The sequence below is a fragment of the Puma concolor genome, chromosome B2 (assembly GCF_028749965.1).
Source record: "Puma concolor isolate L17-30 chromosome B2, mPumCon1.1.hap2, whole genome shotgun sequence".
Classification (NCBI taxonomy): Eukaryota; Metazoa; Chordata; class Mammalia; order Carnivora; family Felidae; genus Puma; species Puma concolor.
Window position 1 is genome coordinate 67537522 of NC_141671.1, and position 16505 is coordinate 67554026.

The window sequence follows — 16505 nt, forward strand, 5'->3', positions numbered from 1 at the left end:
GGCTTGTAAATTCCCACTTGGACCCAGAGGAGGTTGCGGACCAGGGATCACTGTTGCTCTGGGGGCTGGGGACCGGGCCACATGGGTGAACCAAGTCCCCGATGGATGGCGCTCCTGAGGTGCTCGGGTGGAGCGTTGTTTCCTTCCCACCTCAAGCTGAATTGTGTACTGACAGGGAGGGGAGAATGATTAAGCCAGGGCCCACTTCTCCAACAGGTTCAGTAGACACAGTGCATGAGACCCATGACAATATTTTATTATTTTTTTATTTCTCTATTTATTTTGAGGGGGGCAGGGCAGAGAGAGAGAGAGAGAGAGAGAGAGAGAGAGAGAGAGAATCCCAAGCAGGCTCCATGCTATGAGCACAGAGCCCCACGAGGGGCTCTCTGATTCCACAAACCCTGAGATCATGACCTGAGCTGAAATCAAGAGTCTCCGCTTAACCAACTGAGCCACCTAGGGTGCCCCACCCATGACAATGTTTTAATTAAAAAATATTTTAATCAGTGGCACTTGGATGGCTCAGTTGGTTGAGCATCAGATTCTTGATCTCAGCTCAGGTCTCGATCTCAGGGTGGAAAGTTCAAGCCCCACACTGGATGTGGAGCCTACTCAAAATAAGAAGAAACCTCCCCCAAAATATTTTAATCAGTGGGGTGCCTGGGAGGCTCACTGGGTTAAGCATCATACTCTTGATCTCAGCTCAGGTCATAATCTCGCAGTTCCTGAGATGGAGCCCCGCGTAGGGCTCTACCCTGACAGCTCAGGGCCTGCTTAGGATTTTCTCTCTCCCTCTCTCAAAATAAATAAAATAAACTTAAGAAAATATTTGATTCAGAAAAAAAGAACATTATAATAATGAGCCCTGTCTCATTATATTTGTTTTTATGTCAATGCCATGGTAAAGTACAATATTTATTTACTTAGTCTTATTTAATGGAGCCCTTTAGGGCCCAAGAAGGCATAAGTGCTCAGGACCCATGAAAGTGATAATGCTTTTATCTAGTGATGTGGAATCCCAGAGGCCAAAGGACAGTGGCAAGGCTCTTTTGGGGGCCCAACTCAGATGTGCATCTAGAATTCCATTTTATGCTGCACTTCATGGAGCAAGACCCAAAGCCAACCCCAATCCCGCAAGCTACAAAAGTTAATGGTTGCTGAGGTGTCAAGGAAGGCTCAGATTAGAGGCCTGCTCCCAGCCCTGAATTTGAAGACCAACATGTTCTCATTTTCCACCTTCCCTTCCCTCTGTATTTGCCTATGTTATTATAGTCTGGAGTTTTTATTGGAACTATAAAAAATGCATTTCTTAACCTTTGGATTGACTGATGGGGGAGAAGAAACTTATCTTGTACTTAATTCTCTTTTTAAAATTGGACTTTCCTTGCTGGCATACTGACTTGAAATGGCTTGGGGCAAGTCAAGGTAAAGGTGAGCTCTATGACCCTTCCTACAGTCCCCTTCAAGCTATCTCTTTGCTGACAGAATTAACCTTTTCTTAGGTAACAGAGGAGAGAAAGGAAAAAGGAAAAAAGTAGCTCAGGGTGAGGAAGAAAAGTCTGCCCTGCTGATTACAAGGCCAAGAGGACAGGCACTGATAAAGCCAGCTGCAAAGTTAACAAGAAAGTGTTTCTCCCAAAGACACACTGCACCCATAAATTCATAAATTGTAATAATGATTTCCCCTTCCTCCTTTGAATTTTTTAAAAATATTTATTTATTTATGAGAGGGAGACAGAGAGTGAGCTGGGCAGGAGCAGAGAGAGGGGGAGACACAGAATCCGAACCAGACTCCAGGCTCTGAGCTGTCAACAGAGAGCCCGACGCCGGGCTCAAACTCACAAGCTGGGAGATCATGACCTGAGCCCAAGTCAGACACTTAACCCACTGAACCATTCAGGTGCCCCTCCCCTCCCTTCTTTGTTTTTTTTTTTTTTTTTTTAAATTTTTTTTTTTTTCAACGTTTATTTATTTTTGGGACAGAGAGAGACAGAGCATGAACGGGGGAGGGGCAGAGAGAGAGAGGGAGACACAGACTCGGAAACAGGCTCCAGGCTCCGAGCCATCAGCCCAGAGCCTGACGCGGGGCTCGAACTCACGGACCGCGAGATCGTGACCTGGCTGAAGTCGGACGCTTAACCGACTGCGCCACCCAGGCGCCCCGCCCCTCCCTTCTTTGAATGACTACTGTGTTCTTACTAAATGAGAAACTTTGCTTTCCAAGATTATAGACTATCAGAAACTGCTGTTTGAAATTCTATCAGTAACAAGGAAACATTCCACTTTTGCCTGGAGGACCTAGTCACTTTGACAGAGAAGGAGTCTTGATTTACAAGTCAGTTGCAGAGTTTCAGTTAAAGGTCTACTGGAGAGGCACCTGGGTGGCCCAGTCAGGCGTCTGACTTCGGTTTAGGTCATGATCTCGCGGCTTGTGAGTTCGAGCCCCGAGTTGAGCTTTGTGCTGTCCAGGCTCGGAGCCTGGAGCCTGCTTTGGATTCTGTGTCTCCTTCTCTCTCTGCCCCTCCCCCACTTGTGCTCTGTCTCTCTCTGCCTATCAAAAATAAATAAAATAAATGGAAACAGCTACTGGATACAGCATTCTAAATGTATCTCAGTTTTGCAGTTTGCAAGGAAATAGGACCCCACTTCACAGTTAAGATCTGATGTTCATCTTACACCCACAATCCAAAGCAACATTTTTATTTATGTAAAGTTTACCTACACTTCATTCTTCCCCAAATCCTGTAAAAAGAAAAAAGTTTTTTGTTGGTGAGATGCTCCATGGTTTTCTGTTATGCATTGTCCTTCATTAGAATGAGTCCATAAATCGGGGCGCCTGGGTGGCTCAGTCGGTTAAGTGGCTGACTTCGGCTCAGGTCATGATCTCGCAGTCTGTGAGTTGGAGCCCCTTATCGGGCTCTGTGCTGACAGCTCAGAGCCTGGAGACTGTTTCAGATTCTGTGTCTCCCCCTCTCTGACCCTCCCCTGTTCATGCTCTGTCTCAAAAATAAATAAACGTTAAAAAAAAAAATTTTTTTTTTTAAAAGAATGAGTCCATAAAACTGGCTTTGTCAAACTACAGGCTTGTCCCCAGTAGTCTTATACTGACTAGTATTTGGGCTAGGACAATTTGGAGGAGCGTCTGCTGAGGTTTGCTTGTGAACCTCACTGCCACAGACCAAACTCTCCCCTCCACTCAGTAATAATGTATACCTCCAAGACCAAGGCCCCTGTGTTGTACTCGCCAAGGACTCTGTCTCCAACTGTATGTTTGTTTCATTTCTTCCTGATTCTGGACTTGATCATCTATCTATTTGGCACTTTTTTTTTTTAACGTTTATATATTTTTGAGAGAGAGAGAGAGCGAGCAGGGGAGGGGCAGAGAGAGAGGGAAACAGAATCTGAAGCAGCTCCAGGCTCTGAGTTGTCAGCACAGAGGCCAACATGGGGCTCGAACTCACAAACTCCAAGATCATGACCTGAGCTGAAGTCAGATGCTCAACCGACTGAGCCACCCAGGTGCCCCTATTTGGCACTTTGATATCAAATTTTTTATTTATCTAGTGAGATTTGGGGCATGCTCTGGTGAAATATGGTTTTCAACTTTATCTCCCCTCAATGTGCTTTGCTACCATCTTGTATGTTGTCTGTATTTCTTCAGTCTTGTCTGTGCATGAGAAATTCATCTGGGAAAGAGCCTCTGTGTGTGTTCTGCCTCCTAGAAGCATGCTCATTTCTTCAGCCAGCAGTTGGGGTGGCCATTCCAGGACTCAAGTGAAGTAAGTGAGATGCCTCGGATGCAGAATTTAAGGAGGTAGTCATCTCAGGGGCATGTAAGTGCAGTGACAATGTAGTTTCTTCCTAACTGATCAAATTAAAATTTCCCCGAGAGAGAGAAAGAAAGGAAGAGTGTGAGTAACTTTGGATACATATGAAGTTATCATTGAAAAAGCCCAATTTTCTGTTGTACTTTGTTCATCGGCAACAATCATAGTATATTTTATGATGTAAATCAAAAGGTCCTGGAGGTCTGTCAATATCCTTTTTGTTCATAATATGTTCTTTGACTACAATCTTATGATTATGTTTTACCATTAGAATTCCATTTTCTTCCATTCTGCTATTGCTGATTTATAACGCATTTTCCAGATATATTTAGCCTTATTCTCCTGGCAGAGATAAATTGATTAGTCTTAAACTAGCCCTGATGAAAAAATGTAAAGGCATATCCAAAAACGTTTCTAGTGAAGTCCTCTTTGCTGATAATATAATCCGATAAAAACTGTAAAGATGAAACAGGACCTGGAGCCAAAACCTCAAGACCCCTTTAAGCACCTCCAAATAGTTTTTATTGTGTTTCCCCCAGCAGCAGGATTTAATGTTTAGTCATTACATGTCTATTTTCAGGATAGACCAAAGTTTTTCCCAAAAAAGTGTTGGGTTGGTGGCATGTGGAGATGCTTGATTTTGTGTTTCCTGCCTAGGAAATCCTGAGTTCTACCTCCAGTGATAGAGACACCAGAACCATTATGAAGGAGCTTTGTAAGATATTACATCTTGCTCATGATCTCCCTGTCCATCCCACCTTCATTCTTCAGGTATGATAGAAAGGATAAACAGAACATTCAAACACCTATGTTAGCCAAACTTTCAGAGAATTCTAAATTTCTTCGATATAAATCATTACTGATAATGACAACTCCCTCAGGAGTGCATTATTTTCTCCCTATGAACTGATAACCAGGCTTTCCCATATGTCTGGACATACTGCTACTTATCTCAATGTCTCATATTTAGGCTAACATTAGCTAAATATTACAAGTACATATTGTCACACTCAGTTGGTACCAGAAGCATTTCTACAACATCCTCTTCGCAATTTAAATCATCTTTGGCCACCTGGGTGGCTCAGATGGTTAAGCATCTGACACTTGATTTTGGCTCAGGTCATGACTTCATGATTCCTGGGATGGAGCCTGCTTTGTGCTGATCCGGCTTTGTGTCGAGAGCCTGGAGCCTGCTTGGGATATTTTTTCCCCCTCTCTCTCTGCCCCTTCCCCACTTGGGCTTGTGTACTCTCTCTCACTCAAAATAAATAAATAAACATTAAAAAAGTAACTTAAAAAGCAATAATCCTGCAGGAGCAGATGATGGCATGTAGGTGACCCTTTCATCTAAAAAGGCTAGATGTGGTGACACTGATACCAGTTCTTTGACACATTGTTTCTTCACAGTACCCACATGCCTGCTTGTTTTATGAACATACTTGCATCCTATGATTCAATAACTTTACTCCTAAATCTACTACATGAGTAAGCTAAAGAATCATCAAATGTATGATTCCATTTATATCAAGTTCAAACACATGCCAAGAGAAGGGAAGGTCCAAGAACCCTGGTAATATTCTTTCATTTGATCTGGAGGGTGTTTACAGCTTCCTTGAAGACGCATTGAGCTTCAGCCTTATGATTTGTACACGTAAGTAGATAAATTAAAATTATTTTAAAAAAAGAGTTTAGACATCTACTGATCAAGTACAATTAGCATGTAGTCTTAATAAATTCTGATTTATCTATAAATTTGAAATTATTTCACAGAGGCCACAGAACAGAGTAAGTGCCCAGAACACAAGAGATAGCGATCAAAAAAGGAGGAAAGTAGACCCAGGTTTACAAACAGGATTTGGACATCCCTTTGGATTTCAGTCTCTGAGTCAGAGTTCTGCCTTCAGGCACTGGAGAGCTTCACTTTAGATATGTAGAGTAAAACAGCCAGTGGAAAGAGCTGAAGCCCAAAGCTACTTGTTGGCAAATCCCAACATTGAAAATCATTGAAGAAAATATCATAGCGGAGGGAGGAAAGGTTGAGAAAGTGAACTTTTACTTTGTCAAAGGCTGCAGTGGTCCAATTGGGGTACCTGGGTGGCTTAGTCGGTTAAGGGTCCAACTTTGGCTCAGGTCAGAATCTCATGGCTAGTGAGTTTGAGCCCTGCATGGTGCCCTGTGCTGACAGCTCGGAGCCTGGAGCCTGCTTCAGATTCTGTCTTCCTCTCTCTGCTCCTCCCTTGCTTGCACTCGGTCTCTCCATCTTTAAATAAACAAACAAACAAACAAACAAACAAACATTAAGAGTCACATGCTCCTCCAACTGAGACAGCCAGGCACCCAGCTGCCTCTATTTTCTTGATCAAGTAGTTTGCAAAATTGTGTATGAGCCAGGAGGACATGATCCTATTAGTGGGCAGTGAAAGGGTCCAACAAGGAAAATGACAAGGATGTGAAGAGTAATTGCAACACAACCTGAAGGAAGGAAGTAATAAAGTGAAAAAATCTACTCAGTAGAAAACAAAACAAGTCAAAGTAAAAAGTGGGTCTTTTGAAAAGACAAACTCGACAAATCTTTAGCTCGACTGACAAAAAGATTTAAATTACTGAAATCAGAAATGAAAGAAGGGATATAATCACTGACCTTACAGAAATAAAAAGAATTACAAGGGAATACTATGAACAAGCATATGCCAACATGTTAAGTTACCTGGATGAAATGGAAAACTTCCTAGAAAAATACAAGCTGCTGGGGTGCCTGGCTGGCTCAGTCGTTAAAGCATGTGAGCCCCACGTTGAGTGTAGATATTACTTAAATAATTCAAACTTTAAGGAGTCAATTAATGTAATATACAACGTTAATAAAGAACATATGATCATCTTAACAAATGCAGACAATGTGAATAGTGTTTTGGGGTGATGGTGAGATTCAGAGCCGACAGCCAAGAAAGAATTCTTAAAAACGTCTTTGGTGCAAAAAGGTGATTTTTTTTTTTTTTTTTTTTTTTTTTAATCATGGGGACAGGATCTGTGGCAGGAAGAGGTGCCCTGGGATTATGCTGAGTGACTGCTTATATACTGTTGGAGTTGGGGGCGTAAAGTCAAGAGAAAGTTTTTTAAAGGGATATTCTTATGCTAAAGAGGATTTACGGATTACTGGAGGCCTAGGTATTATCAGGCTAAGGGTGTTTTTCCCTCTAGCAAAGCATTATTAAGATGGTAGGGAGTTCCTGGAGATTAGGTTATTGATGAGATAATTGTAAACTGATGGAGACTCCATCAGTTTAACCATTTGTTTTCTGTCCTTCCCTTTATTCTTGGGCAGCCTGGAATGCCTGAGGAATATCACACATATCCCACCCTGGGGTGGGGGGAGAGGTTGTGCTAGCTTGTGCTTGGCCCTCAGCTTGCCTTATGGTCCCTCATCAAATGTATTTGACAAAAATCCAACATCTATTAATGATAACACTACTAGGAATAGAAGGCAACTTCCTCAACTTAATAAAGGTCATTATCAAAAAACACACAGCTACCATCATACATCATACTTAATAGTGAAAGACTGAATTCTTTCCCCAAAAATCAAGAACAAGGTAATGATGCCTGCTCTGACTTTTATTTAACATTGTATTGGAGGTTTCTATCCAGTGCAATCAGGCAACAAAAAGAAATAAAAGGTATGCATACTGGAAAAGAAGTAAGACTGTCTTTACCCACCAATAAAAAGATTTTGTATGTAAGAAATCCTAAGGCACACACACACACATCACTATAAAAATGAGTTCATAAAGGTTACAGGGGGCAAGATCAATATACACTAAAATCAGTTATATTTCTATATACTAGCAAGGGACAATCTAAAAATGAAATTAAGAAAATTCCAGTCATAAGAGCATTAAGACACTTAATGCAGGGGTGCCTGGGTGGCTCAGTCGGTTAAGCATCTGACCTCAGCTCAGGTAGCTTAAGCATCTGACATCAGCTCAGGTCATGATCTCACTGTTCATGAGTTTAAGCCCCGCATCTGGCTCTGTGCTGACAGCTTGGAGCCTGGAGCCTGCTTGGGATTCTGTGTCTCCCTCTCTGTGCCCCTCCCCAGCTGGCACTCTGTCTCTCTCTGTCCCTCAGAAATAAATAAACTTTAAAACAATTTTAGAAAAGTGGGTGATGGGCATTGAGGAGGGCACCTGCTGGGATGAGCACTGGGTATTGTATGGAAACGAATTTGACAATAATCATATTTAATAAACAATTTTTTAGAAAAAAAAAGACAATGCAAAAGCTAAAACTATGAAACTCTTACAGAGGGAGACACAAAATCTGAGCTGTCAGCACAGAGCCTGATGCAGGGCTCAAAGATACGAACAGACTTGAGCTGAAGTAGGACGCAAATCCAGGCGCCATGAGGCAAGGGTTTTTAAAATTTTTTAAAAAGAAAGTGCACATGAGGAAGGGGCAGAGAGAGAGGGAGAGAATCCCAAGCTGACTGCATGCAATCAGCACAGAGCCTGGGGGGGGGGGGGGGGGGCTGAGCCAACAGAAACAGACAGCTAACCCACTGAGCCACCCACATGCCCTGAGGCAAAGATTTTAAATAAGCTGTACACCCCACTGGTGCCCGGAAAACAAAAAAGGAAATTTTAATGACCTTGGTTTAGGCAAAGTTTTTTTTTTTTTTTTTTTTTTTTTTTTTTAGAGTTAGCTTTGTACCCAATTGTGGGGCTTGAACTCAGGACACTGAGAGATCAAGAGTCCCATGATCTCCTGACTTGAGCCAGCCAGGTAACCCTAGGCAAAGAGTTTTTAGATATAATACCAAAAGAGGGGAACCAGGGTGGCTCAGTTGGTTAGGCATCCAACTTTGGCCCAGGTCATGCTCTTGCAGTTCACAAGTTTGAGCCCCACATCAGGCTCTGTGCTGACAGCTTAGTGCCTAGAGCCTGCCTCAGATTCTGTGTCTCCCTCTCTCTCTGCCCCTCCCCTGCTCATGCTCAAGCTCATGTTCTCCCTCTCTCTCTTGTGTGCACGTGCTTTAAATATATATATATAAATATATAAATATATATAATATAAATATATATAATATAAATATATAAACATATATAAAATATATAAATATATATAATATATAAATATATAATATAAATATATAAATATAATATATATTTATATTTAAAGCACGCGCTTTAAATATATATATTATATATAATATATATATATATATATATATATATATATATATATATATATAAAATACCAAAAGCAAAAGGGATAAAAATGTTGCTAAGTTAGAGTTCATCAAAATTAAACTTTGTGCTTTAAAAAAACACCATCAACAAAGTGAAGAGACTGACCACACACTGGGAGAAATTACTTGAGAGTTCTATATTATATAAAGGATAAATATAGATCTTACAACTTATTAAGACAACCAATTAGAAATGGTCTAAAGAAAAAAATGGATAGAAGATATTAATGTATCTTTCACCATACAAAAGGCCAATAGCACATAAAAGGATCTTCTATATCATACGTTATTAGGGAAAAGAAAATTAAAAGCACAAAATAGCACTAGAGCACCCAAAATGTCTAAAATCAAAAAGACAGTAACAAGTATTGAGGATGTGGAGAAACTAGAGCCCACATACACTTCTGGTGGGAATGTCAAAAGCCACCTTGGGAAAGTTTGCCTGTCTCTACATGAGCATTCCTGGATATCTGCCCAAGAGAAAACAAAGTCTTCTAAGCAAATGTTCATAGCATTTTTTTTTCCATGACATCCAAATGACAACAACCCAAACATCCATTAATTGGTTAATGTATAAAAAAATTTGTGGGGCACCTGGGTGGCTCAGTCGGTTAAGCGTCCGACTTCGGCTCAGGTCATGATCTCACAGTCTGTGAGATCGAGCCCCGCGTCGGGCTCTGTGCTGACCGTTGAGAGCCTGGAGCCTGTTTCAGATTCTGTGTCTCCCTCTCTCTCTAACCCTCCCCCGTTCATGCTCTGTCTCTGTCTCAAAAATAAATAAACGTTAAAAAAAAAAAATTGTACTATATCCATCTTATGGAACACTAGTTCAAACTAAAAGGAAGGAAATACTTGGGGCACCTGGGTGGCTCGGTGGATTAAGCGTCTGACTTTGGCTCAGGTCTTGATTTCAGTGAGTTCAGGCCCTGAATTGGGATGTCTGCTGTCAGCACAGAGCCCACTTCAGAGCCTCTGTTCTCCCCTCTCTCTGTCCCTCCCCCTCTCAAAATAAACTTAAAATAAATAAAAGGAGGGGTTGTGTGTGAGGGGATGGGCTAAATGGGCAAGGGGCATTAAGAAAGACACTTGTTGGGATGAGCACTGGGTGTTATATGTAGGGAATGAATCACTGGATTCTACTCCTGAAATCATTATTGCACTATATGCTAACTAACTTTGATGTAAATTTTAAAAATAATTAAAAGAAAAATAAATGAAAGGAAGGAAATACCGATGATTGTCATAGCATAGCAGGATGAACCCTGAAAACATCATAATAATTGAAAGAAGCCAGACACTAAAAGATAAATATTATTAGGATTCTGTTTATGTAAACCTTTATAGAGACAGAAAGATTGCCTGTGGCTAGAGGCTGGAGTGATTGCAGATGCACAAAGTTTTTTGAGGGGTGATGGAAATGTTCTAACATTATATTGCAGTGATTTCTAAAATTACCACATTGTACACCATACTAAACTGCAGTCCAAAATTGTGCTAAGTATGTTGGCAAAACAAGAGTCATCATCTCACTCAGTATTAAAGAACTGAAATTTTATTTAACAGAACCACTTGTGATCTTTAAAACAAGTTTCTATTAATAGCAAATGAAAGGTAACAGAATGACACCCCAAAATGACTGTAGAAGTTCAGGATATGCCGCCCCCAATAAGCTGCTTTGATACACTGTTTTGGGCTGTAGGTGGTTGAAAAACAGCAAATGCAGGGACAGGCTTTCTCTGAACTCCCTTTTTCTGCCCAAAGACATACTCCAAAAGGAACTCAACTGGCATAAACACCTCCTGGCCAGAGTCTCATAAACGAGATTAAGATTGATAAAAATGGATGACACCCAGGCAAACTGTCACAAATCCTCAGACCTCACACCTATTCTTCTGAAGGGCCCATTTATCTTTCTAAAAATGACTTCCTCTCCCCTAAGAGATTTACATTCCTCCTCTTTTCCTATTAAAATGGTATTTAAGCCTAAATCCTAAGGGGTTAGGCGGTGTTGCTTATTTTTTCCTGTATCTTTCTCTTGTTAATATGTCTTTTGTTGCAGGGGTTTCAGCCAAGAACTCAGGAAAGTAAAGCGCAAATAATTTTTCCTCCCCCCCGCCCCCCAAAAGCAGGACAGGCACATTCTGTGACAGAACTCCAAATGGATGGGCCTCTTGATACCCACACTGTGCACCCACACAGCCCTCCCACTCTCTTTGTGTTGAGGTGAGCATAAGGAAAGGCCCTGCATCCCAGTTTTCTCACCAACAGCTAATACAGACGATCATCATGGCTTCCATTAGCTTCTCCTTCTCTGTCTCCAAAAGGAAAAACCTACAAGACTTTCAGTAGTTCACAGGGCCACCCGTAATACCTTGCTTGTTGAAAATCCCTCATCCATCGTTAAGTGAAACCAGAGAAAGCCTGCCCCCGCTTTTTATCCTTGGGACTAAATTGAGCATGTGGTGGGTACCCTTTGAGGTTAGGCGAGTAGAGGGCATGCAGAGGGGACATGCCGATTCTTTCCCTTCCATCACCCGGCTAAATCTTCAAGGACCCCGGAAGACTGCGGTTTCCCCAAACAGAGTGGGCGGGACGCGGGCTCCAGAAAGCTCGCGAGGCCTTGCAGAAAGGCGAACAGCGCTCCCCACTCAGGACAGTCCCTGGGTTCATCCCAACCCTGCCCTTAGTTCTCAGACTCGCCCAGCCACCCCAGGGCCCGCAGTGGTCCTTCCTAGCCTCAGGTGACTCATGGACTAGGAGCTGCCTTCTTCCGCAGAGGATAATGGACTAAACCTTTTCCTTCTATGACAGTGGGAAAATGGAGATCCTGGCCGCCCTGGGGTCCAAAATTTGCACTTACAGCAGGAGCTTGGTCCATTGCTAGAAGTGTGTAATTTGGTTCTTGGGTTGTGCGCGCGGCGAGGAGGTGGTACCGGAGAGGATAGGCCTGAGCTGGCCGAGCGATTGTACCAGGGGTGGCCGGAGAAGGAGCGCGCCTAAACAGGCCTCATGGTGGGCGGCCCAATTCCAGCACTCACCAAAAATCTTTGATGCGCGCACTACAGGTAGGTCAAACACCTCTAGGGTTGCAGGTGCTCTTCTTGAAATCTGGAAAATTCGCAGATCGATGCGTCTTGGGCCTTACAGATAAATCCTCCCTCTCCTCCTGAGCGAGGCCACCGTCAGCTCCGGGTGGAAGCTGTAAACCACGGCCCGCGGGAAACCGGGAAGCCCACGGTGCGGCAGGCGCGTTTTGGCGCCGTAGGCTAGGGTGTACTCCGGGGCCGCCCAGTCCCGCAGCCCGTTGCTGCAGGCGAGAAACCGGCGTGCGCAGGTGGTCCGGATTTGCTGAAGGCGCGCCGCTGCCTCGGGTCACTGTGTGCCCTAAGGCTTCCCCGAAAGCAGCTCCGCGCGCCCAACCGAGCGGCGGCCGCGGGAACCCCGAAGCTGGCTGCGGGGACCTACCGGAGCTGCCGGATACGGCGCACTGGAAAGCTGGGGGCGGCTTTCGAACTCCTGGTTTCCCCTCAGTCCACAGGCGCCACATGAACACGGCACCTTCAATGTCCAGTAACGTGACAAAGTCAGGGCTCACGGTCTCATTTTTGGACCTTCGAAGGCAAAGTGGTTGAAAGAAAGGTCCAATCTGCGTGTGCTTGCTCAGATAGGTTGGAATTCATGGAGAACCGGGAGCAGGTCTTCCTTTCTCTAGCTATTCTTAGCAGGTCGTACTGCGCCTGGCACAAAATGTTTATGAAAGGAATAGAGAGCTATAGATTTCAGCTCCAGCTTTGCTACCTTTCTGGACTTGTGACTCTGGGCAGTTTATCAAACTTCTTTGTTCCCTCGATTTCCTCATCTGTAAAATGTGAACAATGAAAATAGCAGTGCTTGTTGTATTGTTCAGGAGATTAAATTAATTGAATGCATGCAAGAAGCTCAGGACAATTTCTGGCTCCTCGTATTTTCCTACTTCGATAAATACAATTAACATTATACATCACGATGTACTGGCACGTTTAGACTGTCGACATTCTGCCGTCAACGATGACTAATTGCTCTGAATTCTAGATCCTGCTTCTCCCCCTCTTTTTCCCTCTTTCTGCACTCCCTCCACCACCACTAACTGGTTGTGTGTGACCTTGGGCAAGGTGGCTAACCTCCTAGTCCTTCGTTTTCCATCTGTACAACGGGGATGATAATAATAGTACCTTGATCCTAGAACTGTGATGCTTAAATGAGTTAATGCATGTAAAGCCCTTAATTGTGCCAAGCAAGTAGGAAACAATAAATATCAGCTGTTAGTATCTGCATACATGAAAGTTGTTTCATGTTACAAATATTTCCATTAAAAAAGAATCTCAGGGGCGCCTGGGTGGCTCAGTCGGTTGAGCGTCCGACTTCGGCTCAGGTCATGATCTCGCGGTCCGTGAGTTCGAGCCCCGCGTCGGGCTCTGTGCTGACAGCTCAGAGCCTGGAGCCTGTTTCAGATTCTGTGTCTCCCTCTCTCTGACCCTCCCCCATTCATGCTCTGTCTCTTTCTGTCTCAAAAATAAACGTAAAAAATAAAAAATAAAAAATAAAAAAAAAATAAAAAAGAATCTCAGCTGTAGAATCACTAGTACAAGGATGACAACTTTCTTCTCTTTAGAGATTGCATTTTTCTTTTGCAACTTTGTATCAAACTACAAAGAATCAGAAGAAAAATGTTTATTTGATATATTCGACTCCCTACCTGACACCTGCACTATAATAGGTATCTCATTTAAACCTACTCCCCACATCTGCCCTTCCCTACTACTCTCCTTTTCAGTAAAGGCCACCACTATTCACCTGGTTGATTTCCTCTCTTTGTGTCACATTTTACACCTATAAACAAATTCTGTCAGCTCTACCTTCAAAATATATCTCAAATATGTTTATATATATCTTCTCATGGCCTTCACTCCTAAGAAACTAGTTCAGTCCAAGCCATCATTATCCCTTGCCTCTGTAATAGCTTCCCCATGGTCTTACAACGGCTTAAGTTACAACTTTTCCATGAGATCAAAATATTTCCCTTTTAACGTCTATTCTCCTTATAGCAGCCAGAGTGATCCTTTGAAAATTTGAGGTCCATGTCAGTCTCCTTGTCTTTGTGGAACAGAAAAGGAAGTCCAGAAACAAGCACACAAAACAAACATATACATATATACAAAATAGTATGGTATCTAATAAAATTATTTCAAAACAATGATGGGGCATTGGGTATTTTGGAAATAAATTTGGATGGCTGTCTGACATACACATAAAAAAATTTCCAGAAACAGAATAAAAATTTTGCATTTTTTTTTAAGTTTATTTATTTTGAGACAGAGAGGAAGTGTGAGTAAGGGAGGGACAGAGAGAGAGGCCTAGAGAGAGTCCTAAGCAGGCTCTGCACTGTCACTGCAGAGCCTGATGTGGTGCTTGAACTCATGAACTATGAGATCATGACCTGAGCTGAAGTCCAATGCCTAACCGACTGAGCCGAGCCACCAAGGTGCCCCCTAAATTTTGCATCTTTTAAAAGGCAGTGCTATTAGAATATATACATTGATGTTTATGTAATTTGAGGGTAAAGAGAACTAGATCATGGCTCCAAATGCTGTCACCATAAAAGAACAATGATAGTTTTTTGCCAAATTAGAATTAAAACTTATCCCCTATACCTTGCCCTCCCAGTGTGAAATGAAAAGACAAATTATAGAGAAGAACATACTGTAAATAATAAAGAAAAAATGTTTAACAACATGGGGGAAATGCCTTTTTTATAAAATAGGGCAAAAGACTACACAACAGTGAGGATCCCAGAATTTTGCCTGGAAAAAAAAAATGGGAGGAATAAATTTATCTCTAGGTTACGTTTTCATTTTTCAAAATCATGTGAACACATATTAATTCTATAATCATCTTGCAGCTCACGTTAACTATACTCATTGGCAGGGAAACAGTTTTTTCTTGGTAGGGATTACAGTTCAAAGCTGAAATACCCTTCCTCCTGGAAGTATGCCCAAGGGTCCTTGAGAGGCAAACTGGTGGAACAGAAATTGCTTGGCTTTGGCATCACATCCACCCAGGTTCCCAAGCACAGTGGCTCCCTGACCTCAGTGTCTTCATCTGTGAAATGGGGACACCCACGACCCCCCTCACAGGAGTTTTCCAAGAATTAAATGAGAAGACAAGCCTGGCTGATTGTAGGTGTCCTACATAATGTCACCCTCCCTGATTCAGGTGGCAAGTTAAACTCTATAGGGCCTATTTCCCAAAATTAGGGTTCCTACTGAATTCACACCCTGGTTTGTGCCTAAATTTCAAGTTGAAATTGCTCATCTAGCTGCTTCCAGAGCCAAGGGAGGTGTTTGCTGCCCCCTTGTGGGATGGTGTTGAGACCATGATATTTTCCTCCGAGGATACAGGGACCCCTAATCCCACCCCCACAGCCAGTGCGGGAGCGCCGCACCGTGACCCCGCCCTTGTGCAAACTCAAGGGGAAGCTGGGGCCGGGCCAGGACCTGGGCGGGGGCCTCTAGAGACTCGCAGTGCGGGGGGAAGCGGCGCCTAGGAGAGGGTGGGCCATCGAGCGCCTTCTCCGCTTCCGACCCGGGAGCTTCGGGAATCTTCGGCAACCGCTGCCAGCTGAGAAAGGCCCTGGTGCGCCTTACGAGGTTAAGTAGGTGGAGGGGAGCTAGAGCTGCGGAGTGGGGCTGATTCAGCCCCTGTCTCCAGAGCTTGCGGTCAGACCCCTCCCGGAGGTAAAGGTGTGAGCGAGTGGAAGCCTTTCTGTCTGCAAAAAGAAAGCGCAGGCTCGAGGGGCCCTCGGGTAAAAATCGCGCTGAAATTCTGCGTTTTTATCTTTATTCGTGTCTGGGGCGGTGGGGAGAAGTAGAGGGTAAACCGGACCTGAAAGCCCCACGGTCACAATTTTCTACTTGCTTAATGAATATTCTAAGTTCTAGTTGGGATCTAGAGTAAAATATTTCACCTTTTTTTTTTTTTTTTTTTAAATCACTAAAGGCTTAATGTCATAGATCTTGAATGACAGGGGATGCATTTTGCTCTATTTTATGAATAATTTAAAATACATAAAAGGGCCTGTAATTACCATTTTAGATATGTCTTTATTTAGCACCTCTCACCAAGTAAGAAAATAGAATATTAGAATGTTATTTGCTAGTCAACTGGCCAAGGGGCAAAAATTAGCTGATCCAATTAAAAACAAAATCAAAATGAAAAGCTTGACACAAAATTCCTCTTTTCAAAAATAGACTTTATTTTCATAAAGCAGTTTTAGGTTCATAGCAAAGTTGAGCTGTAAGTCCACAGATTTCCTATATACTCCTCCCACCTCCTGTCCTCCAACCCCCATCACACAGCCTTCCTCACCGTCAACATCTGTCACCATACTGGTACAT